The sequence below is a fragment of the Micropterus dolomieu genome, linkage group LG20, assembly GCF_021292245.1.
Source record: "Micropterus dolomieu isolate WLL.071019.BEF.003 ecotype Adirondacks linkage group LG20, ASM2129224v1, whole genome shotgun sequence".
Classification (NCBI taxonomy): Eukaryota; Metazoa; Chordata; class Actinopteri; order Centrarchiformes; family Centrarchidae; genus Micropterus; species Micropterus dolomieu.
This window is the reverse complement of record NC_060169.1, coordinates 16,670,857-16,695,020: the sequence shown is the minus strand read 5'-3', so window position 1 is coordinate 16,695,020 and position 24,164 is coordinate 16,670,857. Positions and strand designations below refer to the sequence as shown.

The window sequence follows — 24,164 nt, the reverse complement described above, 5'->3', positions numbered from 1 at the left end:
AGCCTGCTGGGATCTTATTCATGCTGCAGCCGGAGGATACTAAATTGGACTCTGAGGGATGAAACAGAATAGGGCAACAGCCTTCAGCCCTGAAAGATAATAATAATAATCATAACTATTTGGAAATATGTGATTAAATCAATAGCCTATCAAGACAGTTGATCTAAACACACTTGTTACTATAGTTTGGCTAAAATATTCCTTCAACAGAAACAAATCTGCCTTAGCATCGTGGAAAGCTGTGCCACAGGGAAATCAGTTATCCATTATGTAACGTCATGTATATCATCTTCTTAAAAGCTTTGCTCTGTAATCTATGGATTTCATTTACACTCTCTACTTTCTTCTTAACATTGGTGTGGGCGGAGATATTCTAAGATAATCAAACCTATCGATAGGGTTAAAGGGTGGGTGTTGACTTTCATGATGCATAAAATTGTTAGAAAGGCAAGAAGGCAATCGAACCGATGATTCATGATGAGGCATTTGTAAGATAAGCGGTGCTGCAATGTTGTTACAGACAACTGTGTTGCTGCAGAAAAGCTTAGTGTGAGCAATTAGAGCGAGCACATTTCCATTCAACACAGGATTTAGCATGTAGAGGACAAGCTGTGAACCACTCTGTTGTTGTGTGTTAACTTGCAAACAGAGACGCGCTGAGGAATTACAGATGAGTGGGGCTAGGTATAATTTATACCTTTTAGAGCTTGTTGCGGGTTAATCCGCTGGAAGTGTATGTGAATATACCTACCTATATTTTTACCTGTTTACTTCGAGCAAATTCCATTCAAACAAAGGAACCGACTACTTGACAGAAAAAGACTGAATGCCCTAAAGGCGTCCACCCTAAAGCAGAGTTTACATTTGGACTACTGCAGGGCTGCATCTGATTCTTTTTTTCTCACTGATTAAAATGTTGATTGTTTTCTTTACCTTATTCAAATATCACTAAATAGTCTATAGCCTGATGAGCTATTGTTAAAATGCTTGTTTAATCTGTTGAACACTTAAACCCAATAAAGATTTTCAATTACAACCAGGGTGTGACTTATACAGTGAAACCGAGGGGGGGTCATTTTTTTTTCCAGGTCAAAAAGAAAACCCAATACAGCGCAAACTACAATCCTTACAATATCCTTGCTTATTTATCTAATGTGTGCGGCCTGTAGATGATGATAAATCAAATTCATTACACCAGTTCATGTGTGTCCCACACCACATGACAACTTTTTTAGTCAGAGGTCACTATTCTACAGCAAAACTGCTAGAAAGTCCGGAACCAAAGACACTATCATAAAATACAGTCTGCATTATCATCTCTTATTCCTAATTTTTATCATTTCAAGTTTTAAGTTTCAACTTTTTTAGCAATATCTCCTTTCCTCTTGCTCATGTTGACTGTGAATGAAATGTAATCTGTGTTCAATACTGCAGTTGTCATACACTGTAGGGGAATTGGGAATTTTTGGGTCTCTGTGCAATGAGATGCCTTTTGTTATTAATTGGCGCTATATAAATAAAACTGAATACATTTGAAAAAACAAACCTGGATTTTAACATTTTAACAACAGCCAAGTAAAACTCCTGAATTCCAGGGTGAAAATAAAAATAATGTCTATTGTAGGAAGACTCACAAAATACTTCCTAAATGTGTATGCACAATAACTCATTCCTAAGCACCAGTGTTGGCTAACAATTACACAAAATATGAAATGATATAGCTAGTGGTAATGAAATGACAGGCTGGGCTATCAGTTAGCTAACACCAAAGGTAGGAAAGTTAAGTGTATTAAAGAAGCTAGAGCTAACTAGGCTACTGACATTAACCTGCTGCATCTCCATTAGCTGGTGAGGCACTGAACTGGAGCAGCTGTGCTGCGAGTGATGTGGACAGACCATTGACTGTATGTAAAAAGGGACAAACGAGACGTTCAATTAATGTCTAGGTTAGGAAATGGAATGGTCCATTTTAGGGGTGTCAGAAATTGTATTTCAAGATTCTTGAATATAAGGCATGAGTATGGGAAATAAATTGTAATATTTACAGTGACAGGTAAGAAAGACCCCCTGAACTGTTGCTTTTGCCTTTTCGGGGGGGTCCAAGCCTTAATTAGGGGGGTCATCCCCCCCAAACCCTCTGTTATTCGAAATGTGATTACAACGATAGAGAGAGAAAATAGTAGCAATTCCTCAGATGCTGAAACCAGCAAATGTTTGGCATTTTCCCCCTGATACGTTTCTAAATGATTATTTTGATGATCAAAATTGGTGTTACTCTTCATTCTCTGACTAATTGTTTCAGCAGTATTTTGGACTTTGGACTCTGTATCTACAAACATAGTCAACATGTGTACGTCATGTGCAAATCAGAGCATAAGACAAGAGTAAAATTGATGATGACATCGTGTTACACTTTTTCTTATGTGCCCGTAGACTCATATATCACGTAAGTTAGGTGATATATTACGTCAGAATTGTTGTGTATGTAGTGTGCATTCATGAGCTTGTGAATCACCAGTAAGATCACCATGGCTGCTGTCGTATTGTTCCATGAGCTGTTCCATTATTTACCGTCTGTGGAGGATTTATCTCCACATGACGTCATCACTACAGTCAGTCTCTCTACAGCTCAGCTTCACAAACCAGTGCTTCAAAATCAAAAACACATATGAGTTTTCATATATTCATTTTAACTGCGTGGCTCACTTTCATTTTTGTACAATTCCTTTTTAGACAAAACCCTTGCATTCACATACAGGAATGTCGATCAGGGGTGATCGACATTCCTTTGTTGATTCAGATCTGGATCCAGGTGCAGATGAAAAACAATCTTGAGTGCTGTGCAGTTTTGTTTTGTAGCCATCTACCCCTCCATCCATCCATTGTCCATACCCACTTATCCCGCTTATGCAGGGTCGCCGGGGGGATGGGGAGGCTGGAGCCAATCACAGCTGACTTTTGCAGCCATATAAAGCTAAATTTAGAATAAAACTTTATGGTCAGCTAGAGTGGTCAATAGCGAGAACGAATTTAGGGCTGACAGAAGCATTTCACTTCTACATACACTGACTGAAAATGTGCTGAACGTTTCTATCCCTACTGGTTGTGTTTCATAAGGTAATTTGAAAAATGCTGTAACTGAATATATCTACAGAGCCCATGTACTTCAGTTCATCATCTTCCACTTCACAGCTTTTCCTGGCTGTTCTGTATGCACAGTAAGGACTTTAATCTGGTTTCCAGCTTGCCAGCAGCTGTTTGGTTTTTCCCTTTTTCCTCGGGTTTATAGACTAATCACAATTTACTGTTCATCACAAGAGAAAATGTTTTTTTGTGGTTAACATGTGGGCTTGATTGTAGCATCAAAACCCAGTCAGGGTTGCGAAGATAACTGACTCATCATCACATTTCAGAGGATGAAGAAATAGCCACATTACATATTCAAGTTGACATTCATCTACAAAGTTGACCTTCTGTATTCAAATTTGAATCGAATGATCATGGCACAGAACATGAATGTGATACTGGATGGATTCATATTTGTGGAAGCTTGAACGATTTGATATAGATTTTGCTTTTTAAAGTTGTGACAAAAAGCAATGTCTGATCAAGGATATCATTTGCTATAATATAGCAAAATGCCAGGCTGTATAACATTTACAGTCAGTTCTCTCTAAAGACAGCATGGACGGGTCAGCCGTTGTTGTCCAGCTCTTGACATTTTTCTAGTATGACACACATGAATATGACAGTCGTATCAGTGTTACTCAAGTTGTTTTGACAGCACTGTCTCATTCGATTTCTGCTTTTCCTTTAAAGTGTGATCTGTGTTTCTGCCTCTGTCATGCTTGGTTTTTTTTAAACCCTCACTAGACTACTTTGATTTGGAGACAAAGCTATCTCCTACAGCTTTCATCTGTTGGATACTATCGACCTGAAAGGGCTTGATTGGTCTTTGAGAGGCCGAGCCGTATTCCTGTTGAAGTGTTGACTTTTGACTCAGGACTATGACAGGTAAAGAAAAACATGCAGAGATCCAGGTCACAGTCTGTGTCAGCCATGGTTGAGGGGCACTGTTTCGACATTTCTTGTTTCATTGTTTGTGACAGTTCTTAAAATGTGAGCCATCACTCATTGAACGGTTGTTTGAACGGATTGATGTTTTTTTTTCTCTGAGGGGACAAGAACGTAGGGAGCTCTGTGAGGGGTCAGCCGATGTAGAGATAGCGTGCTAAGTCACTTTTAACCAAACCCCGGTTCCAGAACAATTTGACTTAAGGTGCATCTGTAATTAGTGGGGGTGCACTAGTAGCCACAGGGCGGGCTAGGGATATCAAGTTAACTAAGAACTCAGCCATTGCTTTTTCTTGGCCAAAGTTAAGTTAGGATAAGATTAAAACCTTGGCTTCGCAAGCCTAAACTGTAGCAACTTGAGCTGTATCACTCACTGTATTTACAAAGAAAACGTGACTAGGGTCACAGACACTAAACATTGTGCTAAAATATTAACAATAACATTGCTGTCAGTGGGCTTATTTACTAGCTGACAACCCTGAGGAAAAACCCAGCACAAAGAAGGCACCTTAGGGTACATGAAACATGTGATTTACCGCTCGTTTATAATATCATTTAACAACAAAACTGTGACAACATTACTATGTTTTTTTCATGATGGTTTTGAGATTCTCAGCATCCCCACTAACCTGGACAGAGCTGTAGACAGTAGTAAGTGAATACAGCGTGTCATACTTTTTCAGCAACAGATTGCTTTATGATTTAGTGCACGATGTAGGGCACACTTGACTAATGCACACATGTTTATTTACCGTTTACTACAGTTTCATTAAATTGTTTTTATTACATTACTATCATTGTTATTTATTATGTTTTTAACTATTCAACATTCGATGCAATGCATGCTTTTGCACCCTTGTAGAACCGGGCATGCTTTTTATGTAGTTTCTATTCAAAGACAAAGGAATAGAGAAAGAAAATCACCCAGGTGCCAGTGTTGAAGCAGCAAGCTACTCTAACTTCTGCAGCATGCATCAGCTGTCTTCACCATGAAATGTTGTTTTTCTTTCCATTTTCCCCTCCCATTGTCAATAGCAGGTCTCCGTCCTGCTCTTCTGGACCTGCTGTAAAATCCGTTAGGGTTTGAGAAAACAGTCTCCAGAATGCATTAAAGACTTGTGTTTACTCCCTTGACATTCTTCAACACATCAATGACCTGTACCTTCAGGTAATCAATATCAGAGAAGTGACTAGTTGAGGCATGAAGATGTTTTGAGTGATGTTGCAGGCCAGCAGGATGTGTGGTTTACACTTTTCTGAGTGTTCAAAATGACACTCAAAAGTGAAGGCCAAGGACACATTGTCCCTAGCCTAAGGTCCTCAAAACACAGAGGTTGTGTATTAAATTTCTTTTTTCTTTTAACCCATTGCATCCACACATGCAGTTACATAATCAAACTTTCACTGATCTTAATAACAGGTGCTCTTCTTTTTGACTGCTGCTGGTGACAGGAATAGGATGCAAAACTATCTCAAACTTCACTCATTTGTTGTCTTAGATTACACATGCTGTCTTTTTTGATGATTTAGACCAAATTAATGTAATCATTTCTTTGAAATCAGAACCATGCCTTTGCAATGTAGATAAATTGATTCCTTCCAAGCTGTTGCTTCATATTAAATCGGAAATTATTTCTCATAACAGAAATCTTACATTTTGCAACTCATCCTGATTAGCAAATTTTTGTAATATTAAGATTTGTGACTTAGACATTTGGAAGATTTGAAAACACTGCTCCATTTAATATACATCTTGGCATAAAGCTCATGCTGAAGAAAACAACATCACATCCTGTTTGAGAACCAGAAATCTCATTAAACTCAAAGTCCCCACATAGATCAAGCAACACAGATCTTCAACCTGTTACCCTCTACTTTGCAACCCCCATTTTACTCCTACCATAAACCAATGCCACCATACTGTTTTTCTCTTTTTTTGCACGTAAATGTGGAAATGTGGAACGGTACTTCATGGTTAGCCACGAAGAAGACCGTGCTCCGTAGTTAATTATATAAATAATAAGTCTGTGAATTATGTAGTTTAAGCTGCAGATCATTTTGCCAAGTGCGGTGGTGTCCTCTAGAATCAATGAGGTGATGCGTACACATCATTTCACCTTTCTTTATGGCATTAGCATGTAAATGAGTCCAAATCAGTTTCACACTCTGTGACTAAATCAGGTCACATTGGGAGGGAAGGAAAATGGCTGAGAAAGAAAGAAAGAGAGAGAAAAAAAGAACGAAAGAAACCCTTCTCCCACAGTGCTTGGTGAAAGAGAAACCCATTCATGGCTGCATTAATCATGGGTGGCACTAAAGAATCGCTCTGAGGTGACACCCAGAGTGTGTGTGAGTGTGTGAGAGAGAGAGAGAGAGAGAGAAGCATTGAAACAGCCTTATTCGTTAACTAGATCTGTCTGAATGTCTGCTTTCCCTTCACAGTTCTGTCATCTGTGATCTAGTTCAGTAAAAGTGAAACATCTGATAAATGTACCTGCAATTTTCACCACATTTGTATTAACTCTTCTCTGCTCTATAGTAGCTTCCTATTTCCTTGAAGTTGAAGGGCCCCTTACTTTATTCATCAAATAAGACAGGGCTAAATTCGAGTAAGTGGAATTGAAATGCCTATTGATTGTGGTTTGAAAGCATTTTATCAAATCAGAATCCTTTCTAATCCTCTTTCTGACTCTGTTCAGCTTTGAACATTTCGTAGGTGACTAAATTTATAAATAACTCAAAGTTTTAGTTGAGATATAATGCCATTGTGTTGGCTGAGAAAACAGTAAGACAGTTTTAACTGACAGGCTTATTAATTCATTATGTTCACAACCTATAGCTCCATTTTGAAAGATGAACAGCAACAGATATGAAGTGTTGATTAAGTTTGCCACCGTCCACTTTTCACTCTTCATGACAAGTAAACTAAGCTAATTTTGCTTCAGAGTTTATCGTATTTTAAGTATTTTTATCAGTATTGATCCAAAATCGGACACAACCCTAATATTGATGTATGAATCTTGTGTTACAAAACAAGGTGCAGGAATATGAAAAATTGAGACTATAAATATAGCTGCAAGCAGCAGTGCAGGGCACCAAGCCAGAGTGTATCAACCGAAATAGATTGCTCATGGACGCAGTGAAGACATGCCAGTACTGCAAGTACAAGCCACAGGAGGTGTGCTAGCTGTTGTTGAAGCACATGTGTATGCACATACACATGCATACCGAACAGCCATTTCTGATCTCACATACTTCCTCATAATTGCAAATTAATCTGTCAGGACAGACTGAGCAGTCAGGACAGTCCTTCTAGTTACGCCCTTACTCTTGATCTTTACTGTTTCATTTGCAATTTACAGTCTTAGCTAGTGCCTGATTTTACAAGATGTTGCCAAATTTTAAGGTCCATGGCAACCAAAGCTAAACAGTTAGACTACAAACAGTCATCTTTTCTTTTAGCTTGATTGTAACAATTTGCTGGTTCACTTAATTGTCTCTCCGCTGCGGCCTATTTGGCCAGTGTGTGTGTTTGTGGAGACAACACAGAGAGCAGGGCACAGGCTGCAGTGTGATAATAAATACTACAGTCTTTAGCCTTGTTGCCCTTTTAATACAGGGTTTTGGTACTCATCCTAAATAAGGTTTTCTTATTCATAACATTTCCTCCAGAATTTTGTAAGATTATGAGATTTATGCAGACTAAAGAGGAAGATGTAGGCAGAAGAACTAACTTTGGCTAACAGTTGGCTTTGTTAGTTTGAGTGTGTGTTTGTGTGTGTGTGTGTGTGTGTGTGTGTGTGTGTGTTAGTGTGAGGGGGGTTTTTCTAGTGTGTTAGTGTGTGTAGTGAGGTAGTGAGTGGCCTTGGTATACCCATTTTTCTAACCCTCCTGCTGCTTTATGAGTCATGAGATGACTCCTCTCCCTCCTGGTATGCTGTCACTTATGTCATTACTTAGGCTTAAGATGTATTCACCAAGCCAGCTCATTAGCTGCCGCATTTGTTTGATGAACAGCATGATATTAGCATTTAGATATGCAGAGAGCCTCACCTGCTGCTGTCATTGTTGGGCTGTGCAGACAAATTCACATCTGGTAAATTTCTTTTCTCACCAGTGAGAGGTTGCTGCTATTCAAATAAACCATGTCTATAGATACAGAGGTACATGTATTTCCATACGAAATGCAGCATGCTGTTGCTATTCAAGCATGACGAATGTGGATTGGGCTGAATCTTGAATCACTTTGGAGTACCAGCCTCTGGGCTGTTATTTCTATAGCCAGACATGTTTGTTGAGTGACAGCACAGATGATTGTTCATCATCTCTGTGATAAAGCTGATGGAGAACAAGTAGATGGCTGTTTTATCTACAGTGTGAGAATGTTCAGGAAGGAACTGCAGAAGAGGGGACCACGCAGATAAAAAAAAATAAAAGTTGCAAGAACAAATGGAAGAGAGAGAGAGAAAGAGAAAAAAATAAGTAGTGTTAGTAGTAGTTCTATACTTTTCACTTAAACAATTGTGGCAGATATTGGTTAGAGGTATTTTCAGAATACTTGATCCTTAGAGATGATGATTCTCTGATTGTTTTTGATTGTGTTCCAGTCAAGCTTAGTTTCATTTAAATAGTTTTGAAAGTTGCAAACACATTGAATTAATCCACCTGAATGCTACAGGTGGTTGTTGCAAGTTGCACTTGTTTTTTAATTTGTTTTAAGAGCAATGGCAATCACTTTTCATTTGATGCAAATGCATTAGCAGTAACCTTCTGACTGGAGGAGGGGTGGTAAGGTCGTCTGAGGAGACAGCCAGTCAGGCGGAGACTGATGTGTGGACATTCATCCATGCTGCTTTGCTGTTGTGTGCTGGTGAAGGTTGAGATAAAAAAGGTACCACAGAACCACAGTAACACATCAAAGACCAGACTCAGCAGGTGCCTTTATATCTGACCCAAACCTTCCTCTTTGTCTGTGGTGTTGTTAAGTAGGCACACTTTTATTTTAAATGTACTGCTATATACACAAAAGTGCAATAGCACGTAGTTTGCAAACACTTTAAACAAATAAGGTTTACCAGCAGTATTCCCTTTACACACTAGCAATGAAATATTTTTCGTAAATCTCAACTTAAACACTAATGTAATCAAATTAAACATAAAACCAAAGTTATTAGACACTGCCAGGGCATTACCTTTTATCTAGCTTGTTAAAACAAGTTACCAGAGCCACATCATGATCATAATATCATAACAGGCACCTTCTGAGCAACAGGTTAAATAAATCTGTATTCTTGTATTGTTTTTTTTTGAAAAGGTGTCAGCAGAAACATTTTTCTTTTATCAGGGAGCAGCATAAACAGTCTATGTTCAGTAGGAAGTGTCCCTGTTAGAGTGACGTGAAGTGGTCCCCTCACGCACATGCATGCTCGCTACCGAAGTTGAATTGAACTTTTTGTACGCGACGCGGAGCACAAATCATTGGAAGAGAGACTGATCCTCACTGAGTTTCCAGAATCTATTACTGTTTACTAAATAGGTCATCAACAGGAGGGAATTCGCATGGCAGAGCCGCAAAACTAGATGACGGCCTATTATGTAAAATTATGTAGCCTATAATTTTAACTTAAGTTAAATAGGCTAGAGCTGTGTAGTGCACAGAAGCCGTTGCCATGCTTACTATCCATAGAGTGCCTGCCATTTACTCGCGAAGCGCTGTCTCCCTTTCTGATCACCGGAGCAAAGAGCAACCTCATGAGGCCAAGCCACTACGTTGTGATTTTAAGAATGTTCCTTAGACCGACATCTTCCCCAATACAGCGTGCAGTGTGTCCACTTCGCTATGGCATTTGATCGCTTGTCTTGCTTTTGTTTATCTACTTCTCCCACACGCGGCATCCAGCGTAGTCTGCCGAAGCCTCCCTCCACTGCTTGTTTGGGTGGGTGATTTGCAGGCTGATCTACATCTCACTCCTCCTGTGACCCATTGTTGACTGTATGTGTATTCAGAGCCAGTGAGCAACGGACTTTCAAAATAATAATAATAAAAACTGCGTTAACATGCGATAAAATAATTTTCAGTGTTAATTAATTAATGCGTTATCGCGATAATGACGCGTTAACGTGTCCAGCCCTAATAATAATGAACCACATTAGCACCATCAACAAGCAGCTAATAAGGATGAGCCCTCTCTAGTATTTGTGTGCCCATTCTGGTGTTTGCTGGTCTATGGATACAAGGTCAAATGTAGATGATTACAAGTAGGACTGGGTGAAATGGCCAAAAATGTTTTCACAATAAAAACATTTCATATCATTCAATATCGATAATTATCACGATAAATGTCAAATCATGATTTGGTTGGTTGGTTAATTATGTGGTTAAACTTTTCTTTATGATCAGAACATGGCAAACAAATCTGAGGTAGAACATTCAAAACAATTATGATGAAATCTTTTTTTAACAAATATGATTAGTAAATCTTTTTTCAGTCTCTTTTCCTCAACAAAATAAATATGTTAGTAGAAAGATTTATTGACGATATATTGAACATTTGTTATATTGTTATTGAGGAAAATTATATTGAGATAATTTTTATTATTGTTTTATTGCCCAGCCCTAATGACAGTACATCAGCATATTTGTAGGGTATTATGTCTACAAAATATATAATAGCATCTGATAGTATAGTATCTGAGGGTGAAATTAAAACTACGAAAATACTAAGTTTACAGTATACTGTCAAAAAGTGTTCATCTATTCCATCCTTAACTTATTTAATTAATTGATGGGAAACACGAAATTATTTTATTTTGTTGTTGTTGCTATGTTGTTGTTAATGAGTTATTTTCATATATGATGTTTTCCCAGGATGCACTGCAATTTTTGCAAAGTTTGTGTCTAGGTGGCTGTGGTAATTGTTTTAATGATTGTCTTGTCAAAATCCAGTAAATACTGGACACTTGAGTATGTTGGACATGTAAACATTCAATGTGCACAGTGGATCAGTGCTTTGAAACCCTGATGAAATACCTGGGATTTGCTGACTTGTGGGTACGGAGGGATACATTTGGTTTGTTGTTGTTTAATACTGAAGAGTTTATTTTAAATGTTGCATTTATTTCTTTACACACAAATATCAATACCCAATAATATATAGCAAAATGCAAACTCCTAATAAGACGTCAGTCGCTGATATAATCCTGGCTGTTATCTGTTGTCCTTTGTGCATGCTAATGTGCTCAATAACAGGAAAGACATCCAGAGCGGTATATTGGAGAACTGTGAGCTTTTACAAATGGCTTTCAGTTTTCTGAGAGATAAACAGCTAATGATGAATATAAAGTCAGTAGACAATAAATATGGTGGTGTCGCATCTTAAATGCAGCACTGCAGACTTAAAAGATACACTCCCTTATAGAGGTGACACACCCACACAGGGTCAAAACAGTGCTGAATAATGCTTACATCAGTGAGAAGGCGGAAGTGAAGGAAAGTCAGTCAATCTTCTGTTTTATTGTGGTTGTGCGGTCAACCTGGTATTTACGTTTTATATCAGGGATGTGGTCTTTTAGAGCTTACTCTAAATAGCAGAGCATACCAAATGCCACCTGTTTTGTTGTCCTTCGCAACATAAACACACTTAATTCACACTAAATAAGTTACATTTTGAGGAGCTTAAAAGCGACATAGATGTTGATGTTATAATGTTTTTGTAATTTAGGGAACGTTTTATGAATACTTTACTAATTACATCTCTTAATGTTACGTTTAACAACCAAACAAAAGTATGCATTTTCTGTGTCCCTAGACACATAAAGAGACAACACTGAGCATTTTGTACACTGCACTAAACTAATTAGCGAAGCACTGCATCAAAGACTTTCTCGTAACTTCTGATTTCGGTTCAGGAGGCATTTCAAAGGTCAGAAGTGAGGTTCCACGCCTCAGCAATAAGCTCAAAAACATTCTGTTGATTTGGTCCTACATGCTGAAAGTTGAGCCGTCAGTGCTGACCTCTCAGATTCGGGGGAGTTGAGGCTAGCTGGAGAATTATAATGAGAGCATTAATAGAGGTGGGTTTGAACTGAATAGATAATGAATTTCAAAATAACAACATGATTTCTACGTACTACGTTATCATTACCCTGCCTTGATGTTATGGAAAATATTATGCACCATCTTCTTTGATAAAGCTTGAGTAGGATCACTGGAATTATGCGTATGTTTGATGTGTTTCCTCTGAACACTGACTGCTAAACAGCAGAGAGTAAAGCTGCAGGTCAGGACATCCACATTGGCCTGCTTGTAGCCAGTGGCTTGTTTATCTCTTCTGTGCCTTAGAGCCCTCTCATTTCATCTGTTCCATCTTTAGGTGCCTTCGGTCAGAAAAGAGAGCTTAGTTATTGCTCTGCGAGAGGAGGTCATGACAACATGCCAGGGTGCAACCTTGTAAAATGTTGACGGGGTGTAAAATGCCAGGGAACAGCTTATGCAAGGTTTTAAAGGGAACAGGGTACTGTAAGCCTTTGCCTGTCATGGCAGAGGAGGGAGGGAGGATGGGAATCAATGTGGATAGATTTCCTGCTGGAACTGTTCATAGAAGTGGGTTGTGCATCTTTCAGCTTCTGTATTTGACCATTGTGCACACACGTATGTATAGTATTGAGGTCTGCGGACTATTCTCATTAACATGCCTTCTCTGTATCAGGTTCATTAAAAAAAAAAAACATTTTAAGATGTGAATTCATCATCGTATCACATCAAATTTCCCCCTGAGACTGTCTTACATGTTGTAAAACATTACAACATATAAACACTAGAAAGGCACTCAGGAAGCGCAGACCTCCACCAAGGCCAATAGTCCAGTCTTCTATGAAATGCAAATCTGCAAGTGCAACCACTATCTGGATATATTTCCAAAACTATTAGAAATACGGTATGAAATATGGAAGTACCTGAAGACTCAAAATCTCAGCACTGCATCTATTAAGTGCTTCTAAGATGCAAATATTATAACACACACATAATATAACATACATTAACATGTATATGTACAAATATCAATTGCTTTGACTGAAATAAAATCATGAAAATGGCAGCTTCTTATCAAATACAGAAAAACTGTGCAATGTGGTTGTAACAACAACAACACATGCGGACAAAGCAGGTGGAAATATGTGTTTTCTGCTGTTTCAGATTTTTTACTGGAGTTGTAGGATTGAAATGTTGTCTTCACTTCACCTGGTTCAGTGTGTCCACTGTGGCTTCTCTGCTCTGCTGTCCGCTCTGGCTAATCCAAACTTGAGCAAAGTCAGGCCTCTTTGCTTGTGTTGTCATGAAGGGGGGAAATAGCTATAGAGACCAAAACTGTTTTTGTACCACGATATAAATATGTTCATTTCTGCTGCAAAGTTGGGCATTTTAACATGGAGGTTTGTGGGGATTGACTCGCTCAAGTGGCCATTTACTGAACTGTATTTGGCACTTTCAAGTTGGCTTCATTTTTCAGCCCCGGCGGTTGCCGCTTGGTTCTTGGCCCATGCTACACCCTTCCACCAAGTTTCATGAAAATTGGGCCAGCAGTTTTTCCATAATCCAGCCGACCGGCCCCCAAAACATAACTTTCTTAGCAAAAGTAAAAATCTGCTTTGAATAAGATTTTTTGTCTGATAAAATATCGGTTTTCAAAATTACTCTCTGTTATTCAAAAATCCATGATCTATATGCAAATGTGTTCAACACAAGATGTCTCCTACTTCACTGAAAAGTCCATTATCAGTGTGTGTCTGTGTCTGTGTCCGTGTCTGTGTCCGTGTGTGTCCGTGTGTGTCCGTGTGTGTCCGTGTGTGTCCGTGTGTGTCCGTGTGTGTCCGTGTGTGTCCGTGTATGTCCGTGTGTGTCTGTGTGTGTCTGTGTGTGACCTGCAGGTTTCAAGTTTCCATATCACACTCACAGAGAGAAGGAGCGAAGTGTCAAACTGAAACTCAGGCTGTTCATGTATTTAGATACTATGTAAAATTACACTCACAAACTCAAATGTGGACATATTCACAACTTCTCTGCCACAGCATGAACAATCAATGTCAGCAACAGACGGAGGGTCTGTCGTTTTTCTGATTCGTTCAGTCTGATTATTTTTTCCGCTGACAGCAGAGAAACACTAAATGGAAGTATGCAGTCGGGAGAAGCAGCAGAAGTTTTTTTTTTTACTTCTTTACTTTTTTTTACTGCTGATACACAGAGTGTGGATTTTCAGTTTTGATGCTCATGCAGCAATAAATATGAGAGGACACTAAACTAGATGCACATTTACACTCAGCATCATTCCTAATCATCTGTCCTGCATTGCTTGCGCAATGGGCAATATGGGACGCTGTTGGCAGAAATCAAAAGTACTAGAACTGTGTCGTCATTTAAACTAATACTTTTTTTTGTTAGTTTGACCCTGTTGGATAGTTTTTAGAATATTTGGTATGTTTGATAACCTACATGGTGTTGTAGGTAGTACTTTTTAGTGCTAAGGACAAATTACATTTTTTTACATGGTTTGTAACTACTTTTTGATTTGGGCCTTTGCAAAAACAAATGATGCCCTTTTTAATTGCAGATAATTGTGCTATTATTAAACCTATTATCATCATCTTTTAAGAGTTCTTGTGTGGGATAATTTTCATTTTTGTAATGTGTCATGAGGCTGAAATAGGTACTGGGGGTGTCTCATAATCTGTCCATGGACCCACAAATTGCTCAGTTTTCTCTGTAAAATATCTATTTGTATTCAGTCACATGCTCATGTGCACTCTGGCTCGCCTGTCTATTTTATGGGTTGAATGCTTACAGCCAATACTGGGATTAGTCAGGAATGATCTATGGCATTGGCATGGAAATGAAAGAAAGCAGAAACAAAGGCACAGTACTAGCAGTTACTAATGAAAAAATGTGATTTATGTATCTGGATTTAAGCTAATACAGAAACTGTGAAACAAATGTGCCGTGCGTGCTAAGATAACATAGTGCAGCTGGGAATGAGGCTACACAAGAGCCCAAGATCGCTAGATTGCAGCTGACTTGAGTATCTCCTTTTTATAAATGTTTTTTTCCTTTGGGTTGGTCGTAAATGTGATCTGCTGAGTGTTTTGTCTGAAACACTGTAGGCTACAGCTGCAGTGTGCTGCAGTGTGAGTTGGTCCTGTGGGACCAATACAAGCCTCAGGGCTGTATGCAAGTACACTCTGTGTTATGTATTTTTCACCTTGTGGGGACAGAAATCTGTTCACACCATCTGAAAACAAAAATTTGGTCCCCACAATAACTATTTGTTAATTTAAGGACTAAGACTTAAGTGTTTTAAGGTTAGAGTTATGCTTAGAATAAGTTTAGGGTAAGTGTTGGAGTCAAGCATGTAGTCATGGTTTAAGTTGGTGTAAGACTTCACGGAGTTGTGGAAAGTCAAAGCAGTGTCCTCGCAAGTACAATACAAATGTGTGTGTGTGTGTGTGTGTTGCCATTGAAAATTAATTGAATGTGTTTTTAGTTTTTGAGAACAAATGGCTGATGAAGCGGCCACTTAAAAATTGCTCTGTTCCATTCTATAGCTGCTTTTATCTTTATACTATGCTCAGGCGTTGGTTGTCTTATCTCCTATCTACCAAACTTCAGATTCCTCTGGGAACTGAGTCAGCAAGTGTTGATCACTTGCATTTAAAACCATTTTGCTCTTCTTTTGATTCCCCCTCTCCAACATTTGGCCAGACAAACCAATACAGCTCTGCTGACCGCCCAACAGCATACACATTGTATTCAGTCCTTTTTTTTTTTAAGAACAGCTGTTCAGGAATTATTGCACACTAGCCAAGTGGAAATGTCTTGGTATGATTTTCTGTCATTTAGGAATTATGGCAAATTAACTATTCTGTTATTTGGCACAAAGCTGCCACTGTTGCTGTCTTCACAACATCTTATACTTGCCTAGTTTTTTAACCCCATCTGACCCGATCACTTCACTCACCAAAACCCTCGCTGGTTGTTGTAGATGATCAGACCGCCACATAAAAGGTGTAAGGCTACTGGTGTGTTTCCTGGTTAACTGAACTGCTGAGTGGGGACAGCAACTTGAGGCTGTCACAAGGGGACTGTGAGGGTGAGTTGTGACATGTGGCCTTGCCTTAGTGGCAGATGGTGAAGCCCTGTTTGGGAGAGTACAGCTGAGCTAATGTTGCTGAGCGACTGGGTTTGCTGTAACTGCTGCCCTGAAATCTTGTTACTGACCAGCCAGTCTACAGTCATGTAGAAAAGTTCCTGTTACTTGAAAATAATAATGACATGAATATGAAAAAAACAGAAGTTTGCTGTTTTGGTATTGGTTACTGTTGTTTGGATTAGGTTAATTTGTTTGTTTTTATTTGTTTTGTATGTTTGACCTTATAATTACAAATTACTGTGTATATATTCAGTACATAATGTTCAAATATTGCAATGATATCTTCTTTCTAAACTATTACTAGACATTAAGAATTACCATAGCCAATCCTACTTTAAATTTCAACATCATTTCACTTCGCTTAACATTCCTTTATTTATTTGTATTATAATAATAATATGATTTCTGTGCAGAAATGAGTGTCAGTGTGGATCTGTGTCAGGAACGTTTGTACAGGATTTAGACAACCTACTTTTATCCCCAGCATGATGCAATTGAAAAACTTGTGTAATAAATTTGGTACCTTATTTCAGAGTCGAATGGCAGCTGCCCACAGTGTCACTTTATTTTTTTAGTTGAAGCCAATTCGAAAGTGCCTTTTTTTGTGTCCTCTTACCACTATGACCCTACAATTGCGTTTTTCATCATCAGCCCCTCTTACTTTCTGCACATCCAGACAGGAGAAAGAGCTTAAAGCTCAATCTTCATGCTGAACAGCGTGTCTTTCTTGTGGGTTTTCAGTTTGATGCTCAGTTTGACGCATTCTCTCCTTTTGTGTTTTAGGTCATCGCCTGGAGCAAATAGTAGGGCTGCTCTGCCTACCTACAGACACCAGTAAGTCAGCTTTACTGTGCCTTGGCAGCTCATTACAATGTAATAGTATACTGAAGTGTGTGGGAGGAATTCTTAGAGTGTCGCATGAAAAGTTGTCAAGTTATCCCAAATTGTGGAGACAGTTTAGACTTGGCAAATGTGCACACGAATAATGATAGAGTGACCACTGTTTGAAGTTGTGTGTTTCTGTGTTGTGTGTTTCTGTGTATCAGCACACTCTTGGGGTGGGACTTGAATTGACAGACATTGCAACCTCTGGGCCCTAGGGAGCTCCTTAACTTGCCTGGCTCTCCACTGAGTGATGCCCTCCTAAACAAACAGAGAAGGGAGAAGCCAAGCAGAGGCAATAAGGACTAAAAGGATCTAAAACAGTATGGATGGAGATGGTTGAGCGATTTTGTTGTGTTGAGTTTTTTTTTTTTTTTAAGTAAGGTGACAAGGTGACTTTTCGTAGTGTTTAAGGCTGCATTAAAGCTTGCATCTTAAGTATATCCAACTGTATGGTGGAGCACTGAAAAAACAGAAGTCCTCTACCGTTATATTAATGCTGATTAGCTTGTGAGCTTATACCAGTCCATGTTAAGCAAGAAAAAAACGCGGTTCCAGACAAGACAACTCACACGCGTGTTTTTACGCATCAGAGACAAAACCCATTAATTGATATCCGTAGCTGGTACATTTTTAATGTTTTGCAATGGCTGATTGAAAAACAGTTAGCTACAAAAAAAACTTTCATAACAGCTAAGTAATATTTTATATTACATAGTTGCAGCTGCGTACTATGTATGTATTTTTTGTGTGGCTATTGAATTTAGTGGCTGTTCTAGCTAAGCAGAATGGGCCTGATTAGATATCATACAATATTACTAATGATAGTTCAAATGATCTGTGCAAATAATAAAAAAGTACAGCCACATTATTGATGTGTACGTTTTTAGTCAAAATTTTGTGATAGGTCTATGTCCACGTCACCCAGCTCTTCGTAGGCACAAGTACAGGGTGAGACGTCAGGAACAAAATAGAGAGAGAGGAGATGGAGAGGAAGCAGGCAGCTTGTGTGCTGATGGAGGAGGGAGAGCATCATGGGAGCATCCAACTGAAGACATATTGTAGAGGGGTGGGAGGAAAAGGATGCAAAAACAACAGTTGAGCAATCCAAAGTGTTGTGAGCCTCTCAACACTGCCGCCCCTCATCATTTATTAATATTCTGCTAGAATATTCATCCACCCCGATACAGAGAGAGATAAATTAATAGAGCCCTGTATCATCCTGACACTTGACAGTGTATCACAGCTTTTGTTATTGGAGTCACTTGAATATCAACCATCATCAACCCGGCTCCCTCCATCCCTTCCACTTGTGTGCTTATTTCATGTTTACTTTTGATTTTGACCCCATCCCTTTCTGTAAAGGGATTAAAGAGAGATAGGGCAGGGCTGTTTGTTCTGGGTTTTTGACTATGAGCCGTGACGTGGTCTGAAAGGAGCTGTGACTCCAGAACCAGATCACTGACACCAGCCTCACAACCACACTCACACTTGAGTAGGTCCGTAATCAGCCTTAAAATAGGTCTCCATCCATCTGCATGCCACTGATATGGGAAATCCATGGCTGTTAGGTTAAGTTTTGGGGATGGCTGCATTTGGAATTTGAGTCATCCAGTGCAGTGGTGTGTGCTCAGTCTGCCAGCTCCTATGCTTCACTTATTCTGGTGAAATCCTTTGAAGATGAAGGGAAGGACAAAGAATCTGGCATTCCTGTAATTTATTTATAAATCATCAAAAGCAAGAGCGGCGCCATTAATGTGTACACTGGTTCTGCGATACCACACTGAATGTACTGATAACTAACCTCTAAGTCATGGTGGAATTCGATGCCATGCTATGAAGTCGGCCACATCTGTCATCACATATGCTGTTAACTGTGCGAGGAATCATCTGTACTTTCCCTCTCTTCTTCTTTCTTCTGCTCTTCTTAGGGATTGCAATTATCTGGAAACTTCAAAGAATCCACACTCAGTATTTTGTGTATATGCACTGTATGTATGTGGGCCCGTGTCTGCGTCATAACAGAGCATGAAAACTGTTCTGCTTATTAACCTTTTGCCAAATTTGGCTGCCCTGATGTGGGAACATTGACACAAAAAAGTGTTTTCACAAATGGCTTCTTATTTAATTTAAAATTACTTTTAAATTGCTGCTGAATTACCAATTTTCTAGAAATGTCTGGTTGCCATCATGCATTTCCAATGAGAATAGGTTGCCCAAATCATTGTAAAAATCACACTAGAAAAAGAATGTATTGTAATACAATAAACTGTGTGGTTTAAGTTCTAGTATTTCCTACAAAATGGTTTGAGTTGTAGCTTAATAAAAATGTATGTTATCCTAAAAATAAACACGTTTCAAAAGCATGAGTTAAACTAATTTATAGAGAATTCACCAATCTAGATATATCTAATCAACAATCGGTAATAAATGGAGGAAGTGGATTATTTTTGCAGTAATACAAAGAGCATAAAATAACACGTTGAAACATAAGAAGGGTTACCTAATGTACCAAGTCAAACCTCATCATTTCAACCCGAACCGAAGACTTTCTGTGAAAACGTAAAACCTATGAGGGGAAAATATGAATTGAAGTAAGTATGTTTATATAGGGCCTTTCAAGAGCAGGGGTCACTAAGTAACCACAATAAAAAAAAATACAAATAAAGACAGAGCACCAGACATGGAATATAGACATCAAGCTAAAAACATACAAAGAATAAGATTTAATAAGACATTAAAACTAAACAAAAGAAAGTCAATAAAATATGACTATTTGGTATCTTCAACAAGGACGGGGTGCAGTATTTGCCAAGATAAAACCATAAAATGTACATTAATGTGGACAGTGGCAGTGAGGTTGGATCTAATGTATTAACAAAGCAGAGTTCGTTTTCAGATATTAGCTAACAAAGGAATAATAATCTGCTCCCTTCCAATGTCAGAACAGACATTAACTAGAGACAAACTACATCAGTGAACGATCAAATTACTTCAGCAATGCAATTATATGCTTACAAGTCCTTATAATGGTGCGATTATAATGTCACCACTTCATTCACTTCTGTAGGTCAGTAAGAGAAGGTCAGACTGCAGGGTCAAATACAGAATACTGAATCAGGACCTCTGATGGTTCAGTGTCAAGCTCAGAGAAACCTCAGTAGGTGAACCTCCAGGCTTTTTATTCACAAGGCCACTACACTGCCTGTTAATACTACAGGGACTAAATGGGGGAAAGGTCCATGGTTTAGTTTTAGAGCGAGTAGAGAGACCAGATACAGAGTGATATGATGTAAGGGGATTCAAATGAGAGATGCAATAATCCAGATTTTTCTCGTCGTGGGATCAGTGCTGCTGTTGGGCCTGTTTGGTTAGCCAGCCAGGCCTGCTGAGCTCTGTCAGACCCTTCTCTGTCCTTGCTGTCTCTTATGATCCCTGGCACATCCCAAGGGACAGTGAAATTAGTACTCAGCACGTAACAGCGAAATGACTGAGGCAATGTATCTACAAGCTGTCATCTTTGGCATTGATTTATTTCTCCTCAGATCTGACCTTTCATCAGATAAATACACATGACAGTTTTCTGAATGAGCCATTTCTACATACTGGTGGAACATAAACATCATCAGTGAAAACATAATCCTACACTTACGCTGAAAGTCAAAACGCGCTTGCTTTTTTTTAGATAACATTTAGGATAAAACTATATCTTTACTGCAGTCATAGTACACGGCAATTTTTGTGTCACGTCAATAAAATGTCCTTTCGACTCAAGTCAGTTTTGTGTATATAGACAGGGATTTGCTGTCTGTACAACATAAATCACCCTCTGTCTTAGGACCCTCGGTACCAATAAGGAAAAAACGTTGTGCTCTCTTATACATTTAAGCAAAACAAGGCTGCTTTAACAGGAAAACATGGTAGAAACCATAGGAAGAGCAACAAAAGAGGGCTCCAGGGCATAATGAGAGATGCAAAGTAGATGAAAGAATATTATCTCCAACCGTACTAAGTGTCAACAGTTTTGGTTTGCACTTAGTTTAATTACTCATGAGCTTTTGCTGCATATTGTCTCATCTATTTCATAAACTTGAGAGCACGAAAGCATTAATGCCTCATTGCTACAGCCAAGAAGCCATCAGAATCTGCAGGCAAATGGTCGGTGCGTTTTTGTGCATTTAGGCTTCGTAACTGTTAAACTTTCTAAATTTTTATCCCCTGAAGTCACTTAGTGGTTTTCCTTAATGTTGTGTGGTACTGCAGATTTCTGGGTTTTTTCTGGGATCTCTGTTTCTTTAATCTGTATAGTCTGCAGTCTACTATTACATAAGTTGTTTTATATTTTCTGCCCTATTTTTATTGAAGATCCTGCTTATATTTATTTGCCAGTAGTTTTATATTTCAGTCCGCTTTGGTTTATGCATTTGCTGATTTAATGTTTTTATTTATTATATACATTTTTTACAATACATTACAATACAACTATCACTGTAGACCAGTAACTTCAGTGAAACGTACGATTCATTAATTGTTTTAATTGTGTAATATTGGTCTATATTAATTTGCACATACAACAAAATTCCGTTTTCTGGCATGTGCAGCATTGCTACAGCATTTATTTCAGCTCTGACTCCTTTTTCTTTCCCACCAAACATTTATCACACCTGCAGTTCTCAATGTAGCCTTTCCTCTCTTTTTCACTCCTAAAATCCTGTGCATTCCTTATACATAAGGAGAACAAGACTAGACAGACTGCTGTTCTGTTCTACATAAAAATTTAATTGCTGGAAATGTTGTATGTAGATGGCAAGAGTTGGATGTCAGTATGAATTACAAAATATTCTTTGAAACAACAAAAATGGCAGACCATGCCCTCCCTCTGGATATTACTAAACCCATATGGTGTATATCACTGCCTACCAGTGATATATTTGGTATATTTGACAATATATTTATTTTAACAATTATTACATTAAGCTAAATGTAACTGACAGATTAATCAATAGTCAAAGTACAGGTTATTTGCACCCAGAGCTGCAACAATTAGTCGATTGATCAATTAGGTGATCAGCAGCTATTTTGATAATCGATCATTTAGTTCACTTTTCAACCAAAAGTGCGAAACAATTTTTGGTTCCAGTTTTTCATTTGTGAGGATTTTCTACTTTTTTCTGTTTTAGGTGAACTTAAACTGAATTTCTTTAGGTTTTGGACTCTATGTTAGACAAAACAAGACATTTGAAGACTTCTACATTTTACACTACAATTCTACACAATCTACAATTTACAATTTATCACTATTTTCACTATTTTCAGACATTTTATAGATATTAAAGAATTAATCAGATAAAATAAATGGCAGACTAATCTAAAATAAAAATAATCTTCTATCAACATTAATACAACCTCAGCTCAATTTTATTTTGTTCCCTTTCTTTTGTTTTAGTTTGACTTATATTCACAATACAATCCCAAATACTAATCATCATCATATTTGATCTGAATGTGAGTCTTGATAAGTAATCATATATTCAAATGAAAGTCTTCTTAACTGCTTACTTGATCTTGATTTGTTATCCAGTTTGTTATCTTTTGACTCATTGGGGATTTACACTGTGATAGAAAAGAAAGAGATCAGGTATACTCTTGGATGCCTGCTGTCAAATAAGTTGAGATCCCAACGCTCTTGCTATCAGGTCGCAAAGAAGAAAACTGGAGCCTTTCTCCCTTTAGTAACAACAGTGAGTGAGAAAAGGGAAGTGCAACATCCTTCCATCTGCAAAACACAGAGCTTAACAATGATATAAGCAATATATTGAATAATGATTAAAAGAAAGAGATTTGGTATTAAACATGATATGATCAGGATATCTCATTGATATTGAAGATTAATAAATTGAATTGATCTTCCGATTGTAAAATACATAATATGGTTAAAGTAAGGAGAATTAGGGTACAGGTTAAATAACTGTGCAAAAGGTCACTAAGTTTGGGTGAAGACATCATGACTATGAGTCATTGGGAGAGAAGGGTCAGCAAGGTGAAATGAAATGGCCAAATAAGGACATCTCTGGCCCAACTGAATTTAAGGATGAACAAGCTATGTGACAGTAGTCACGTAGACAGAAAGAGGGTGGTGGCTGATTTGACAAAGAAACTCAGCTACGGAGTAGGATATATAAAGAGGAGTCAGAGAGAGATTGGGGTTATTCCTCGGCAGATCTCAAGAGGCATCGGACTCGGAGCAAGACCATCACCGCACCGGACCAAGAGCCCAAGACAAGAGATGGGGATTTGAACAGCAAACAACTAGAGAACACTTCAGAGATTCTTCAGGGGACTTCAAGAGATCGAGCCACAGAGGGTAACCACAACGACCAAACCAACTGAAGAATCATCGGACTCTGAAGATTTTCTCTCACTCATGATGCAATGAAGACTGAAGACTTTTGAAGACAATTTGAGGGCTTTGGACAAAGCCTCAAGTTTCCACCAGGGTCATCAGCCCAGCAGCGGAGGAAGGATTTCACCGGCCGGGACAGCTCCTTCCCGTCCCTTTCTCTCCAAAAAGAAGACATCAAAAAATACTCAAGCTCAGCTATCACAATCAGGTTTTGAATTTTAGAGATTTTATCAGTTTACTCAAGTTTTAATCAGTTTAAGTGCCCTTGCCCTTGCTTAATTTTGCAATAAAATATATAATCACTGCATTTAAAGTACAAGTAGTAGACATTGAACTTATTTCTTCACTAAGGTAGTAATTCATTAGGTAAAGTGTGTTTAACATCTTTAAGGTTCTTATAGGTTGCTCTAGCCAACGAAATTAACTTATCCTTGGGGCCTATTTTCCTGGCCACTAAACACAATCCTAGCAACTATACCAAGTGCATTGATCAATGAGAAGAGAGCTGTCGTTAACGGGCGTGGCTGGGGTGGTATTTGGCTCTAGGGCTATTCAGTCAGGTGCCATTTCAGAGTAAGCAGGGTAGGCGTTCGGAAGAAGACAGT

At 38.5% G+C, this 24,164-nt stretch overlaps 1 protein-coding gene across 2 annotated transcripts in view; it reads left to right on the top strand.

The window, feature by feature from the left end:
* The window catches only part of apba2b (amyloid beta (A4) precursor protein-binding, family A, member 2b), a 73,331-nt gene that overhangs the window by 1,787 nt on the left and 47,380 nt on the right, over positions 1-24,164 (top strand). The window contains exon 2 of one of the 2 annotated variants that reach the window (XM_046032516.1): positions 17,058-17,108. The exons of the other annotated variant lie outside the window; for it this stretch is intronic. The gene's annotated coding sequence lies outside the window, so the exon portion shown is untranslated. The remainder of the gene's footprint in view (positions 1-17,057; positions 17,109-24,164) is intronic. 2 annotated transcript variants of the gene reach the window in all.